This window comes from Gorilla gorilla, chromosome 4 (assembly GCF_029281585.2).
Source record: "Gorilla gorilla gorilla isolate KB3781 chromosome 4, NHGRI_mGorGor1-v2.1_pri, whole genome shotgun sequence".
Classification (NCBI taxonomy): domain Eukaryota; kingdom Metazoa; phylum Chordata; class Mammalia; order Primates; family Hominidae; genus Gorilla; species Gorilla gorilla.
This window is the reverse complement of record NC_073228.2, coordinates 63,662,085-63,677,461: the sequence shown is the minus strand read 5'-3', so window position 1 is coordinate 63,677,461 and position 15,377 is coordinate 63,662,085. Positions and strand designations below refer to the sequence as shown.

The window sequence follows — 15,377 nt, the reverse complement described above, 5'->3', positions numbered from 1 at the left end:
CTTCAGCATCCCAAGTAGCTGGAATCACAGGCGCACACCACCACACCCAGCTAATTTTTGTATTTTTAGTAGAGACGGGGTTTCGCCATGTTGCCCAGGCTGGTCTGAACTCCTGAGCTGAAGCAATCCATCTGCCTCAGGCTCCCAAAGTGCTGGGATTACAGGCATGAGCCACTGTGCCCAGCTTCTTCGTTTTGTTTTGAGACAGGATCTTGCTCTGTTGCCGAAGCTAAAGTGCAGTGGTGTGATTATAGCTCACTGAAACCTCAAACTCCTGGGCTCAAGTGATCCTCACATCTCAGATTCCTTAGTAGCTAGGACTGCAGGCACATGCCACCGTGCCTGGCTAATTTTTAAACTTTTTTTATTTTTTATTTTTATTTTTTGTAGAAATAGGGTCTTGTATGTTACCCAAGCTGGTCTCCAACTCCTGACCTCAAGTGATCCTCCCACCTTGGCCTCTCAAAGTGCTGGGATTACAGGTGTGAGCCACTGCACCCAGCCTATCATAGCTTTATATAGTCATTCCTTGGTATCTGTGTGGGATTGGTTCCAGGACCCCTGTGGATACAATCCATGAATGCCTAAGTCACTTATATAAGATGATGTAGTATTTGCATATAACCTACACACATCTTCCTGTATACTTTAAATCTTCTGTAGATTACTTATAATACTAAATGCATTCCCTACACATTCATTCACTGTACTACTTGGTGCATGGCAAATTCAAGTTTTGCTTTTTGGAACTTTGTGGAATTGTTTTTTTCTGAATATTTTTGATCCGAGGTTGACTGAATCCAGGAACGTGGAACTAAGGATACAGGGGGCTGACTATAGTAAGTTTTAGCATCAATTAGAGTTCTTCACGTTTATTCTTTTATTCAAGTTGTTTTGGCTATTCTGGGTGCTTAGCTTTTTTTTTTTTTTTTTTTTTTTAAATGTATGTTTTAGAATCAGTTTGTCAGTTTCTTCAAAAAAGGCTGCTGGTTTTTTGGGATTTTGTTGAATCTTTGGATCATTAGTGGGACCATTGATATCCTGACAATACTGAGTCTCCCAGTCTATGAATTTAGTATATTTCTTCACTTATTCGGGTCTTTTTCTTACTTTTCTCATCAGTGTTTTGTAATTTTCAGCATACAAATCGTGCACACATTTGTTAGATTTATCTCTAAGTATTCTGTAAATTTTTTTTTTTTTTCTTTTTGAGATGCAGTTTCACTCTTATTGACCAGGCTGGAGTGCAATGGCATGATCTCGGCTCACCGCAACCTCCGCCTCCTGGGTTCAAGCGATTCTCCTGCCTCAGCCTCCCCAGTAGCTGGGATTACAGGCATGTGCCACCACACCCGACTAATTTTGTATTTTTAATAGAGACGGGGTTTCTCATTGTTGGTCAGGCTGGTCTCGAACTCCCGACATCAATTGATCCACCCGCCTCGGCCTCCCAAAGTGCTGGGAATGTGAGCCACTGCGCCCGGCAGTATTTTTTTTTTTTTTTTTTTTTTTTTTGAGATGTAATCTCTTTCTCTGTTGTCTAGGCTGGAGTGCAGTGGTGTGATCAAGGCTCACTGCTGCATTCATCTCCCAGGCTCAAGCGATTCTCCACCTCAACCTCCTAAATAGCTGGGACCACAGGCACACACCACTACGCCTGGCTAATTTGTTTTGATTTTTAGTAGAGATGAGGTCTTGCTGTGTTACCCAGGATGGTTTTGAACTCCTGAGCTCAAGCGATCCTCCCACTTCAGCTTCCCAAAGTGCTGGAAGTATAGGCATGTGCCACTGAGCTCAGCCATGATTTTTAATTTTATTGAAAATGTTATCTCCCCCCTCCACCAAATTTCAGTTTCATTATGAGTATGTAAACATAAAATTGTTTTTTTGTTTGTTTGTTTTTTTGAGACAGGGTCTCACTCTGTTGCCCAAGCTCGAGTGCAGTGACAGAATCTTGGCTCGCTGCAGCCTCAACCTCCCGGGCTCAATTGATCCTCCCACCTCAGTCTCCCAAGTAGCTGGGACTACAAGTGTTGCTGCAACACCTGGCTAATTTTTTTTTTTTTTTCTTGAGATAGGGTCTCACTTTGTCACCCAGGCTGGGGTACAGTGGTGTGACCTCAGCTTACTGCAACCTCTGCCTCCTGGGCTCAAGCAGTCCTCCCTCCTCAGCCTCCCAAGTAGCTGGGACTACAGGTGCATGCCACGACGCCTGGCTTAATTTTTTATTTTTTTAGAGATGGTTTCTGCATGTTGCCCAGGCTGGCCACAGACTCAAGCAATTCACCCGCCTCGGCCTCCGAAAGTGCTGGGATTACAAGAATGGGCCACAGTGCCGATCATAATTGATTTGTTTGATATTGACTTTGTATTCTGCAACCTTGATAAATTCACTTATTTCTGGTAGCTATTTTGTGGACTGGGATTTTCTGTGTACACAATTATGTTTATTAGTACAGTTTTATTTCTTCCTTGCCAGTCTGAATGCCTTTTTTTTTCTTCTTGCCTTGTTGCACTGGCTAGCTCCTAAAGTACAATGTGAGGGTGGATATCCTTGTCTTATTCCCTATCTTATGAGGAAAATACTTAATCTGTTTTTTTTTTTTTTTTTGAGATGAAGTTTCGCTCTTGTTACCCAGGCTAGAGTGCAATGGCGCGATCTCGGGTCACTGCAACCTCCGCCTCCTGGGTTCAAGCGACTCTGCTGCCTCAGCCTCCCGAGTAGCTGGGATTACAGGCATGCGCCAGCATGCCTGGCTAATTTTGTATTTTTAATAGAGACAGGGTTTCTCCATGTTGGCCAGGCTGGTCCTGAACTCCTGACCTCGTGATCCGCCTGCCTGTAATCCCAAAGTGCTAGGATTACAGGTGTGAGCCACCGCGCCCAGCCGGAGAATACTTAATCTTTTATCATTGCATATGATATTAGCTATAGGGATTTTTTTTTTTTCTTTTTGAGGCAGTGTCTCGCTCTGTCATCTAGGCTGGAGTGCAGTGGCTCAGTCTCAGCTCATTGCAACCTCTGCCTCCCAGGTTCAAGTGATTCTTCTGCCTCAGTTTCCCAAGTAGCTGAGATTACAGGCACCCAACACCACACCCAGCTAATTTGTGTATTTTTTGTAGAGACGGGTTTTCCCCATGTTGGCCCGGATGGTCTCAGTCTCCTCGACCTTGTGATCCGCCCGCCTTGGCCTCCCGAAGTGCTGGGATTACAGGCGTGAGCCACCGCATCCAGCCGGTTATACATTTTTAGACTAATAAAGTGAATTATATGGATTGATTTTTACTCCTGAGAGGAATCCCACGTGATGATGTTATATTCTTTTTATAAACTGCCAGCATCTATTTGTAAATGTTTTGTTGCAATTTTTACATTATATCTGTTTGAGATACTGGTTTATAGTTTTCTTGTTGATATCTGGTTTTGGTATCATGGTGATGTTGACCTCATAAGTTGATAAATGTTTATATGCTGGAAGAGTTTATGTAGAACTGGTATTATTTTTTCTTAGATGTTTGATAGAATTTCCCTGTGAAACCATCTGGGCCTAGAGTTTTCTCTAGGCAAGGCTTTTAATTATGAATTATATTACTTTAGTAGAAACAGTAAGTTAGGTTATCTTTTTTTGTTTGTCTCGCTGTGTCACCCAGGCTGGAGTGTAGTGGTGCCATCACAGCCCACAGAAGCCTTGACCTCCTGGGTTCAAGTGATCCTCTTGCATCAGCCTCCCAAGTAGCTGGAACCACATGCATATGCCACCACACCCAGCCAGTTAAAAAATTTTTGGGGGGTAGAGATTGGGTTTTGGCATGTTGCCCGGGCTGGTCTCAAACTCCTGGGCTCAAGTGGTCCTCCCCACTCGGCTTCCTATAGTGCTAGGATTACAGGTGTGAGCCACTGTGCTATCCTCTATTATCTTTTTTTTTTTTTTGAGATAGAGTCTTGCTGTGTCGCCCAGGCTGGAGTGCAGTGGCACGATCTTGGCTCACTGCAAGCTCCATCTCCCGGGTTCACGCCATTGTCCTGCCTCAGCCTCCCGAGTAGCTGGGACTACAGGCGCCTGCCACCACGCCCAGCTAATTTTTTGTATTTTTAGTAGAGACAGGGTTTCACTGTGTTAGCCAGGATGGTCTCAATCTCCTGACCTCGTGATCCACCCGCCTCGGCCTCCCAAAGTGCTGGAATTACAGGCATGAGCCACCGCGCCCGGCCTATCCTTTTTTTTAATTTATTTTTTGAGATGGAGTCTCGCTCTGTCGCCCAGGCTGGAGTGCAGTGGCGCAGTCTCGGCTCGCTGCCATCCCCAACTCCTGGGTTTAAGCGATTCTCCTGCCTCAGCCTCCTGAGTAGCTGGAACTACAGGCGCGTGCCACCACACCCAGCTAATTTTTTTTTTTTTTTTGTATTTTTAGTAGAGACTGCATTTCATCGTGTTGGCCAGGCTGGTCTCAAACTCCTGACCATCCTCAGGTGATCCGCCCGCCTCAGCCTCCCAAAGTGCTGGCATTACAGGCGTGAGCCACTGCTCCTGGCCCCTCTATTTTTGAATGAACTTCGATAGTTTATGTTTTTTCAGAGACTCTCCATTTCATGGGAGTTATCAGATTAACTGGTAAAATTACTTATAATAATCCCATATTTTTCTTTTAATGTTGATAGCGTCTGTAGTGGTATCACCTCTTTAATTCCTGATACTGGTAATTTGTTTCTTCTTTTTCTTTGGCATTAGTTTGTCTACAGAGTTACCTAGCTAGCTTTTGAGGATGGGCGTGCTACTGCACGCCTATAATCCCAGCACTTTGGGAAGCAGAGGTGGGTGAATCACGAGGTCGGGAGTTCGAGACCAGCTTGACCAACATGGTGAAACCCCCCGTCTCTACTAAACATACAAAAATTAACCGGGCGTGGTGGCAGGTGCCTGTAATCCTAGCTACTCAGGAGGCTGAGGCATGAGAATCACTTCAATCTGGGAGGCAAAGGTTGCAGTGAGTTGAGATCACCTCATTGCACTCTAGCCTGGGTGACAGAGCAAGACTCCGTTTCAACAACAACAACAAAAATCTAGCTGTTGGTGTCATTGACTTTTCTTTATTGGTTTCTTTTTTTTCCCCCATTTTTTTTTTTTTTTTTTTTTACTTTGGCTCATTATTTCCTTTTGCTGTGTTGTATTTAATTTGCTCTTCCTTTTTTTTTTTAAGTTTCTTAATCTGGATGCTTATATTTTGGTACTAAATCTTTCTTCTTTTCTTTTTTTTTTTTTTTTTGAGACAGAGTCTCCCTCTGTCTCCCAGGCTGGAGTGCAGTGGCGCGATCTTGGCTCACTGCAAGCTCCACCTCCTGGGTTCACGCCATTCTGCTCAGCCTCCCGAGTAGCTGGGACTACAGGTGCCCGCCACCACGCCCGGCTAATTTTTTTCTATTTTTTAGTAGAGACGGGGTTTCACCGTGTTAGCCAGGATGGTCTCGATCTCCTGACCTCATGATCCACCTGCCTCAGCCTCCCAAAGTGCTGGGATTACAGGCGTGAGCCACTGCGCCCAGCCTCTTCTAATATAAGGATTTAATGTTATAAAATTTTCCTGTGTCCCTGTATTTCAATTCAGAATATTTTCCAATTTCACTTTTATATTTCTCTTTGACAAACCATGTGTATTTAGAAGTGTGTTGTTTAATTTTTAAATATTTAGGAATTTTCTTGATATTTTTCTGATTTTTGATTTCTGATTTAATTCTTTGTGGTCGGAAAACGTACTGTCTGAATTTAATTCTTTATTTATTAAAACTTGTTTCAGGCTGGGCGTGATGGCTCACACCTGTGATCCCAGCACTTTGGGGGGCTGAAGCAGGCGTATTGTTTGAGGTCAGGAGTTCAAGACCAGCCTGCCCAACATGGTGAAACCCCGTCTCCACTAAAAATACAAAAAATTAGCCAGGCGTGTTAGTGGATGCCTGTAATCCCAGCTACTCTGGAGGCTGAGGCAGAAGAATTGCTTGAACCCGGGAGGCGGAGGTTGCAGTGAGCCAAGATTGTGCCACTGCACTCCAGCCTGGGCGACAGAGTGAGACCCTGTCTCAAAAAAAAAAAAAAAGCAAACTTGTTTCATGGCCCAGTATATGGTCTATTTTGGTTGTTCTGTACATACTTGAGAAGAATGTGTATTCTTGATTTGTTGTGTATAGTGTTCTATAAATGAGAATTAGGTCAAGTTAGCACTTTGGGAGGCCGAGACGGGCAGATCACAAGGGCAGGAGATCGAGACCATCCTGGCTAACACAGTGAAACCTCATCTTTACTAAAAATACAAAAAAATTAGCCAGGCATGGTGGCGGGCGCCTGTAGTCCCAGCTACTTGGGAGGCTGAGGCAGGAGAATAGCGTGAACCTGGGAGGCGGAGCTTGGAGTGACCCAAGATCCCGCCACTGCACTCCAGCCTTGGCAACAGAGCGAGACTCCCTCTCAAAAAAAAAAAAAAAAAAAAAAAAAAAAGCAAATAGAGACACGGTAACATTTGCTAAGGAAAGAAGAGAAATACTGGGCAGAGAAATAGGAAGACTCATCCACTTCTCCTTGGTTGCTAAAGTATAGAAGTTGGGTGACCTACATATCTTTCTTTGGAAGTTGTGCTTATCAGAAAAAAGGAGGTCAATAGTAGGAGATGCCTATTTTTGTGTCATGTATTAGATTACTTGTCAGAAGTTTTCTTTGTTGACCGCTGACCTTTAGTTTCTCTTTTTGCCGTTTAGAAAATAGTTTGAAGTTTTGTACAACTTACATAAGTTTAAAATTTTTTTTAATGGAACGTTTCATGAATTTGTATGTCATCCTTGCTCAGCAGCCAGGCTAATCTCTGTATTGTTCCAGGTTTTTAGTATATGTGCTGCTGAAGTGAGCACATGTAAGTTTCTTTTGGAATATTTTAACAATTTTGGGGGGATTGTCATTTTTCATAATAGATTAAATACAAAATGTATTACTTTACCTGTGCTAAAGATTAATGTGCTATTGAGATATACTACTTTGTCTCCATTATAACAACCAGATAGTTAGAAGTAAAATTATTTAAAAGTTAGACCATTAAATTTATTAGTAAATACTTATTGGTTTTGGTTTTTTGAGGTAGAATCTCACTCTTTCTCCCAGGCTGGAGTGCAGTGGCACGATCCCGGCTCACTGTAACCACCACCTCCCAGGTTCAAGGGATTCTCCTGCCTCAGCTTTCCCAGTAGCTGGGATTACAGACACACACCACCATGCCCGGCTAATTTTTTTCTTATTTTTAGTAGAGATGGGGTTTTAACATTGTTGGCCAGGCTGGTCTCAAACTCCTGACTTCAAATGATTCTCCTGCCTTGGCCTCCCAAAGTGCTGGGATTGCAGGTGGGAGCCACTGTGTCGGGCCCATTTTTGTTCACTTTAAAACTTATATCCAGGCTTGGTGGCTCCTGCCTGTAATCCCAGCATTTTGGGAGGCCGAGCCGGGTGGACAGCTTGAGTTCACGAGTTTGAGACCAGCCTGGGCAGCATGGCGATACCCCATCTGTACAAAAAATATAAAAATTAGCTGAGTAGGGTGGTGTGTGCCTGTAGTCCCAGCTACTCGGGAGGCTGAGGTAGGAGGATGGCTTGAGCCTAGGAGAGCTGAGATTACACCACTGCATTCCAGCCTGGGTGGTAGAGCCAGATCTTGTCAAAAATGAAAAACAAACAAACAAACAAAAAAACCAAACTTTTTACTTTAGTAAGGGAGATATTGAAAGATGATAAATTATGTTTGAAAATATCATTCTTGTAATCTAAGATCAAGTGAAATTAGATTCTGTTAAAATTGATAGGTAATTTAAATATTGTAAAATTTCTCTTATTTTAATGCATTTTACGTAAGAATGAATCAGTTTTTTTTTGTTTGTTTTGTTTTGTTTTTGAGACGGAGTCTCGTTCTGTCGCCCAGGCTGGAGTGCAGTGGCGTGATCTCGGCTCACTGCAAGCTCCGCCTTCTGGGTTCACGCCATTCTCCTGCCTCAGCCTCCCGAGTAGCTGGAACTACATGCGCCCGCCACCACGCCCAGCTAATTTTTTGTATTTTTAGTAGAGACGGGGTTTCACCGTGTTAGCCAGGATGGTCTCGATCTCCTGACCTCGTGATCCACCCGCCTCAGCCTCCCAAAGTGCTGGGATTACAGGTGTGAGCCGCTGCACCCGGCCAAGAATGAATCAGTTTGATTCATGGTTACATTGATTTGGCACCTACTATGTTTAGGTGCTATGTAGTAGGTGAAAACATAATGGTGAAAAAATGTGACCTGTGTCTGCAGAGAGCGTATTGTTCCAGGGTAGGAAATCAATGGAGAAAATAAATAATTATTAGCTAGTATGATAAGTGCAATATCAGAGATATTTTTATATTACAGAAACGCAGAAGAGGGTTCTGAATCCAAATTAGAGATTAGGGAAGACAGTAAGTATAGTAGTCTGGGAGGACATCTAGGAGATAGTTGCTGAGCCAAAGGTAGAAAAAACGACATTCTGAGATGCAGTAAGAGGCTAGAGGAAAGAGAATATGGGAAGTATGTGTGGCTCTAAGCCAGGGGCATCTGTCTAAGGGGCGAGTGAGGACTGAAATTCAGTCTGTGCTCTGCTATCCATTATCCATGTCTTGTGCTTATGGAGTTGCATATCCTTAAAAGGAGTCCCTTTTTCAAATTTCTTCAAAGGTTCAGTAGCTTAAGAGGCCCTCATATGTGGGACCAGCTGTTGGTACATTGTATGATTTGTTATGGATTTTGAATTTGATTTTCTATGCCTGTTATTCTCTAACTTAGATGTGAGCAACTTCAGGGTGTTTTGGAGTGGCATCCTGGTGAGATTAAGGAAACGCCTAAATAACTTCTTATATTTTCCTTGAATATTTTATAGTAAAGCAAAATAGATTATATGCTAGAGCTAAGCTGTCCAATATGGTAACCCCTAGCTACCATAAATTTAAGTTAAACAATAAAAATTAAATAAAATTCAGTTTCTTAGTTGCACCAACTACATTTCAAGTGGAATTGGATGAGAATTGATATACTAGGGAACAATGAAATAGATTCGGAAGGGTGGGTAGGATTTGTAGGCAGACATGGGGGTTTTGTGGATAGCATTCCAAGTGGAGAGAATAACATTAATGAATGTAATGCCATTGGTGGAAAATAAGTTTAGAAATGTAGTTTGGACCAAAATGGGGAGAACCCTGAAAACTTAACCTGGAGAAGATTATATAATATTGAGAACTTGTAGGTTAAAGTTTTTGAGCAGGAAGATTGAGTAATTCTTTAGAAGTGCTTTAGAGATCTTGGCTAGGTGCGGTGGCTCACGCCTGTAATCCTAGCACTTTGGGAGGCTGAGGCGGGTGGATCACTTGAGGTCAGGAGTTTCAGACCAGTCTGGCCAACATGGTGAAACCCTGTCTTTACCAAAAAATACAAAAATTAGCCAGGTGTGGTGGTGCACGCCTGTAGTCCCAGCTACTTGGGAGGCTGACACAGGGGGATCGCTTTGAACTCTGTCTCAAAAAAAAAAAAAAAAAAAAAAGAAATGCTTTAGAGATCTTATTTGAGTTAGGAGTGATGTATCTGTTAGCGTTTTTGGAAGCAGAGAAGTGATACCAACTATCTTAAGAATTTTCTTGGCCAGGCGCAGTGGCTCACGCCTGTAATCCCAGCACTTTGGGAAGCCAAGGCGGGCGGATCACTTGAGGTCAAAAGTTCCATACCGGCCTGGCCAACATGGTGAAACCGTGTCTCCACTAAAAATACAAAAATTAGCTGGGCGTGGTGGTGGACGCCTGTAATCACAGCTGCTCAGGAGGTTGAGGCACGAGAATTGTTTGAATCCGGGGGCGGAGGTTGCAGTGAGCCGAGATTGCGCCACTGCACTCCAGCCTGTGCAACAGCTTGAGACTCTGTCTCAAAAAAAAAAAAAAAAAAAAGAAGAATTTTATTATAAGACTATTAAGTTGCTCGCAGACTGAAAAGGAAGGCTGAAGAGAGTCTAGGATAGCTCCTGGGGTCTTGATACAAGGAATGAATAGACAGTTTCATCAGGATGCCACCCAAATGAATAAGTGCCAACCGTTTTTTTCCAGACTTGTATCATTTGTTCAAGATTCAGAATTTCCAAAAACCAAGTACATGTTTCCTAGAGGGGAATACCTAGGCAGAGGAGAGGTAATATTTCAAAAGGAAATCTAAAACCATTACTACAACATCCTCATAGATGTTGGGAGGCTGAGCAAGAAGCTGTTCTTTACAGGTGTACAGAATGGACTAAAGAGAATAAGACTAGAGATTGGAATGCTTGAGAGGTGTTTTGCTGTAGAACAGACAAGAGGTAACAGAGACCTAAACAAAAAGTAGTGGCAGTGGGATTGGCAGTGAGGGTTTTGATGTGAAAAATGCCATAGAGGTAGAATCTGTAAAATTTAGTAACAAATACTTCTTTTTAAATACACAGATGACTGTAGAGTGCCTAGATAACCTAGAGAAAGTTGATGATGAGGTATGGAAATCTGGCTCTGTTACTTAGTAGCTATGTGATAGTGAGCAAATTACTTACATTCTTTGAACTTCAAGTATAATTTGAGGTGGTAATTATTTTAAAACAGTTGTGAGAATTATATATATATTTTTATTTTTTGAGACAAGATCTGGCTGTTACTCAGGCTGGAGTGCAGTGGGTCAACTGCAGCCTCTACCTCCTGAGCTTGGGGGATCCTCCCACCTCAGCCTCCCAAGTCGCTGGGACTGCAGTTGTGCACCACAACGCCTGACTAAATTTTTTTTTTTTTTTTTTTTTCTGTAGAGACAGGGTTCCACCATGTTGCCCAGGCTTGTCTCGAACTCCTAGGCTCAAGTGATCCTCTGCCCTCAACCTCCCAGAGTGCTGGGATTACAGGTGTGAGCCACTGCACCCACCCCAGTTATGAGAATTAAATAAGCAAAATGCCTGGAATATAGCGAGAAGTCAATGAGTGTTAATTCTCTTCCCTATTAAACAGAAAAATAGAGAATATTTCTTTTGATTGCTTTTTTGTTTGAGGGTACTGCAGGCAGGTGCTATAGTTTGTTATCTCTGTATACTTGGTTTTAGAACTTAATGCCTTTCTAGGTGGGTATTCTTATGGAAGCAGATGGAAAGTATTCTGGATTAGAAATCAGTTTCAGATTTAGAATTTTAAAATAAGCCTTTTGTTTTTACTTAATAATTTCAGATGTACAGAAAAAGTGCAAAGAAGATAATGCAGAGTTCTTGTATACCTTTCATCTACTTTTCCTGTGATTTTTTTTTCTTTTTTTTGTTTTTTTGGAGAGTCTCACTCTGTCCCCCACACTGGGGGACACTACACCCTCTGTCTCCTGGGTTCAAGTGATTCTTGTGTCTCAGCCTCCCAAGTAGCTGGGATTACAGGTGCACGCCACCAGGACCGGCTAATTTTTGTATTTTTTAGTAGAGACAGTGTTTCACCATGTTGGCCAGACTGGTCTCAAATGCTTGACCTCAAGTGATCCGGCCACCTCAGCCTCCCAAAATGCTGGGACTACAGGTGTGAGCCACCATGCCCGGCCTTTCCTCTAATGTTAACATTTTAAATAACCATGGTACATTTGTCAATGCTAACAAGTTAACATTGTTACAATATTATTAACTAAACTACCAATTTTGTCCAGATTTTCCACTAACATCCTTTTCCTGTTTCAGGATCTAATTTAGGGTACCACCTTGTATTTAGTACCTTTAGGTTTTTTAGTTATAGTTTTGTTATTAACTGTGACCTTAAGCACACCACCCAACCCTTCAGGCACTTGTGCATCTAAGATACCTTTTATCTCTGAAGTTTTGAGTTTGTTTAATATCTGTCATACAGTGTGCCCTATTTTTATTTTGAAATAAATAAGACTATAAGATCTAATCAATACAGCTGATCTTGTTGACAGTAAAATTTAATTTTTATCTTGTAATTTTACTTTAGTATTAAAGGAAAACTATAATAATGTTGAATTTTGGGAAAACTCACAAGAGCTTTTTCTTCCATTTGAATCAAAAAGATAAAAAGAGAGGGCTTGTATTTTTGTCACCAGTAGAGGGTCATGACTCCAGGTTCTTGGCGTTTTGGACAAAGAATTGGTTAAAATGTCCAGCAAAGCAAAGAAAGAATGAAGTAACAAAAGAACGAAAGCAGGGATTTATTGAAAATGAAAGTACACTCCACAGTGTGGGAGCAGACCTGAGGAGCGGCTCAAGGAGCCCAGGTGTAGAATCTTCTTGGGTTCAAATACCCCCTAGAAGTTTCCCATTGGCCACTTCATGCTCACCTCATGTAACTGAAGGGTAGCCTGCAATCAGTCTGATTGGTTGGGGAAAGCAGCCCACCAGAGGCTGATGTGAAGTTACAAAGGTCACACTCCTGTGCAAACATCCGATTGGTTGCAAAAACTTTGTAACTTCGCATCTGCAAAAAGCAACCAATCAGAGGCTAGGGTGAAGTTACAAAGTTGCAAACGAAGACTCCACCAGCAATCAGTCTGATTTGCTGGGGACAGCCAATATCCCATCTGCAGTGCTCAGGAAAGGTCAAAGGGAGTCGCCTCTGGTCCTTTTGTTACTTAGGCATGGAAAGTTAGGGTTTTCCTTTCAATTTAGTTCTAGGAAATTGGCATGAAACAGCCTTAGGTTCCCTGCCTCCAGACCCTATTCTCCTGCCTCATCTTCCTCTGAGAGACATGATCCCCATAAATCTTTATGGGAGGCAGAAGGACTGAAGGTCTTTCTTCTGTAACTGCTTCATGCTGATTTGGGGCTTAGTCCCTACCTGTTGGAGATCACGGAACTCTCACCCTGTTCTGTCTAGTGGAAGGAGGGTAGCTTTTTGATGGCCAGGGGTAGTATCTTCACCTGGAACTGGCTGGAACTTTGCTGCATGATCATCTGAAGTTTGGTGGTCTCTAGGTGAGGGGAAATGAAATTGATTAAAAGACTTAATGGGAATTTTGGGAGTGGATACCTATGCTGTTATAGAAATTTGCTGGAGAAAAAACAAAACCTGGTCTGTTCTAGAATCTGTGTTTCCTTAAAGTCATAGCACAAGTGATTCCATTTTGGTTTGGTTTGTTGGGGCCCAGTGCATGAGCTTAGTCCAAAACAATGACCTCCCAGAATTTTGTTTAAAAAAACTCCCCCTTTTTGGTCAGGTTCTCACTTAGGTGAGAGTGCTTGCGCTCTGGAGTTTGAGGCCAGCCTGGGCAACATAACAAGACTTTGTCTCTACTAAAAAGAAAACGTATTAGTTGAGCATGGTGGTGTGTGCCTGTAGTCTCAGCTGCTTGGGAGGCTAAGGTGGGAGGATCACTTGAGCTCAGGAAATCAAGGCTGCAGTGAGCTGTGCTTGTGTTACTGCACTCCAACCCGGGCAACAGAGCAAGACCCTGTCTCTAAATAAATAAATTTAAAAAAAACCTTAGGTTTTTGGATTACTAAGTTGGATACATTAGTGTGACACACTTTAATTTTACAGGCAACTCAGAAAGAAGATTGACTTGAATGACTAGATTATTTTGAGTTAGAAATTTCTTTGAGATATTGAAGTGGAGACATATGGTTTTATAAGTAAATAAATGTAAATAAGTATAAGTTAAATTTTTTTTTTTGAGACAGAGTTTTGCTCTTGTCACCCAGGCTGGAGTGCAATGGCGCGATCTCAGCTCCCTGCAACCTCCGCCTCCTTGGTTCAAGCAATTCTGCCTCAGCCTCCCGAGTAGCTGGGATTACAGGTGCCCACCACCATGCCTGGCTAATTTTTTTTTTTTTTTTTTTTTTTTGAGATGGAGTCTCACTCTGTTGCCCAGGCTGGATTGCAGTGGTGCGATCTCGGCTCACTGCAACCTCTGACTTCCGGGTTCAAGCGATTCTCCTACCTCAGCCTCCTGAGTAGCTAGGACTACAGGCGTGAGCCACCACACCCTGCTAATTTTTGTACTTTTTAGTAGAGATGGGTGCCGAGACCAGCTCCGTGTGTGGAGACCAGCTCGGTCGTGGAGACCCTAACCCAGCGTTGCTAAAGGATTTAAAGACACACACACAGAAATATAAAGTGTGGAGTGGGAAATCAGGGGGCTGACAGCCTTCAGAGCTGAGAGCCTCAAACAGAGTTTTACCCACATATTTATTGACAGCAAGCCAGTGATAAGCATTGTTTCTATAGATTATAGATTAACTAAAATGGGAAACAAAGGGATGGGCCAAAACAAAGGTATGGGCCCTGGCTAGTTATCTGCAGCAGGAGCATGTCCTTAAGGCACAGATCACTCATGGTATTGTTTGTGGCTTAGGACCGCCTTAAGCAGTTTTCCATCCTGGGTGGGCCAGGTGTTCCTTGCCCTCATTTCGGTAAACCCACAACCTTCGGCGTGGGCATCATGGCCATCACAAACATGTCGCAGTGCTGCAGAGATTTTGTTTATGGCCAGTTTTGGGGCCAGTTTATGGCCAGATTTGGAGGACTGTTCCCAACAGACGGGGTTTCACCATATTGGACAGGCTGGTCTCAAACTCCTGACCTCGTGATCCACCCATCTCGGCCTCCCAAAGTGCTGGGATTACAGGCGTGAGCCACTGTGCCCGGCCTACCTGGCTAATTTTTGTATTTTTTAGTAGAGATGGGGTTTCACCATGTTGACCAGGCTGGTCTTGAACTCCTAACCTCAGGTGATCCACCCACCTTGGCCTCCCAAAGTGCTGGGATTACAAGCATGAGCCACCACACCTGTCCAATTTTTTTTTTTTTTTTAGAGAGAGACAGAGTTGTGCTCTGTCTCTCAGATCATAGCTTACTGCAGCCTTAAACTCCTGTGCTCAAGGGATCCTTCTGCCTTAGCCTCCTGAGTAGTTAGGACTGCAGGTGTTTGCCACCACACCTGGCTAATTTTTAAAGTTTTTGTAGAGACAGTGTCTTGCAATGTTGCCTAGGCCAGTCTTGAACTCCTGGGCTCAAGCAGTCCTCCTGCCTCGGCCTTCGTAAGTGTTGGGATTATAGGCATGAGCCACTGAGTCTCCAGGGCCTTACCATAGTTATCTTTTTGAATTACTAGTAATGCAAGAGAATGTAAGTAGAGTTTGAGTCTCAGTTATAGGGCTAATAAAAGAATGTAGCCAGGTGCAGTGGCTCACGCTTGTGAGCCAGCACTTTGGGAGGCCAAGCCAGGCGGATCACGAGGTCAGGAGTTCAAGACCAGCCTGGCCAACATGGTGAAACCCTGTCTCTACTAAAAATACAAAAATTAGCTGGACGTGGTGGCGGGCATCTGTAATCCCAGCTACTCAGGAGGCTGAGGCACGAGAATT

General features: G+C 43.1%; 1 protein-coding gene and 1 non-coding gene across 7 annotated transcripts in view; one reads left to right on the top strand and one right to left on the bottom strand.

Moving 5' to 3' along the window:
* TAOK1 (TAO kinase 1) overlaps positions 1-15,377 on the top strand; it is a 160,303-nt gene that overhangs the window by 26,671 nt on the left and 118,255 nt on the right. The gene's annotated exons all lie outside the window — the stretch shown is intronic.
* On the bottom strand, positions 6,790-6,895 carry LOC115934789 (U6 spliceosomal RNA). The gene has a single exon (XR_004070540.1). It is a non-coding gene; the product is annotated as a U6 spliceosomal RNA (small nuclear RNA).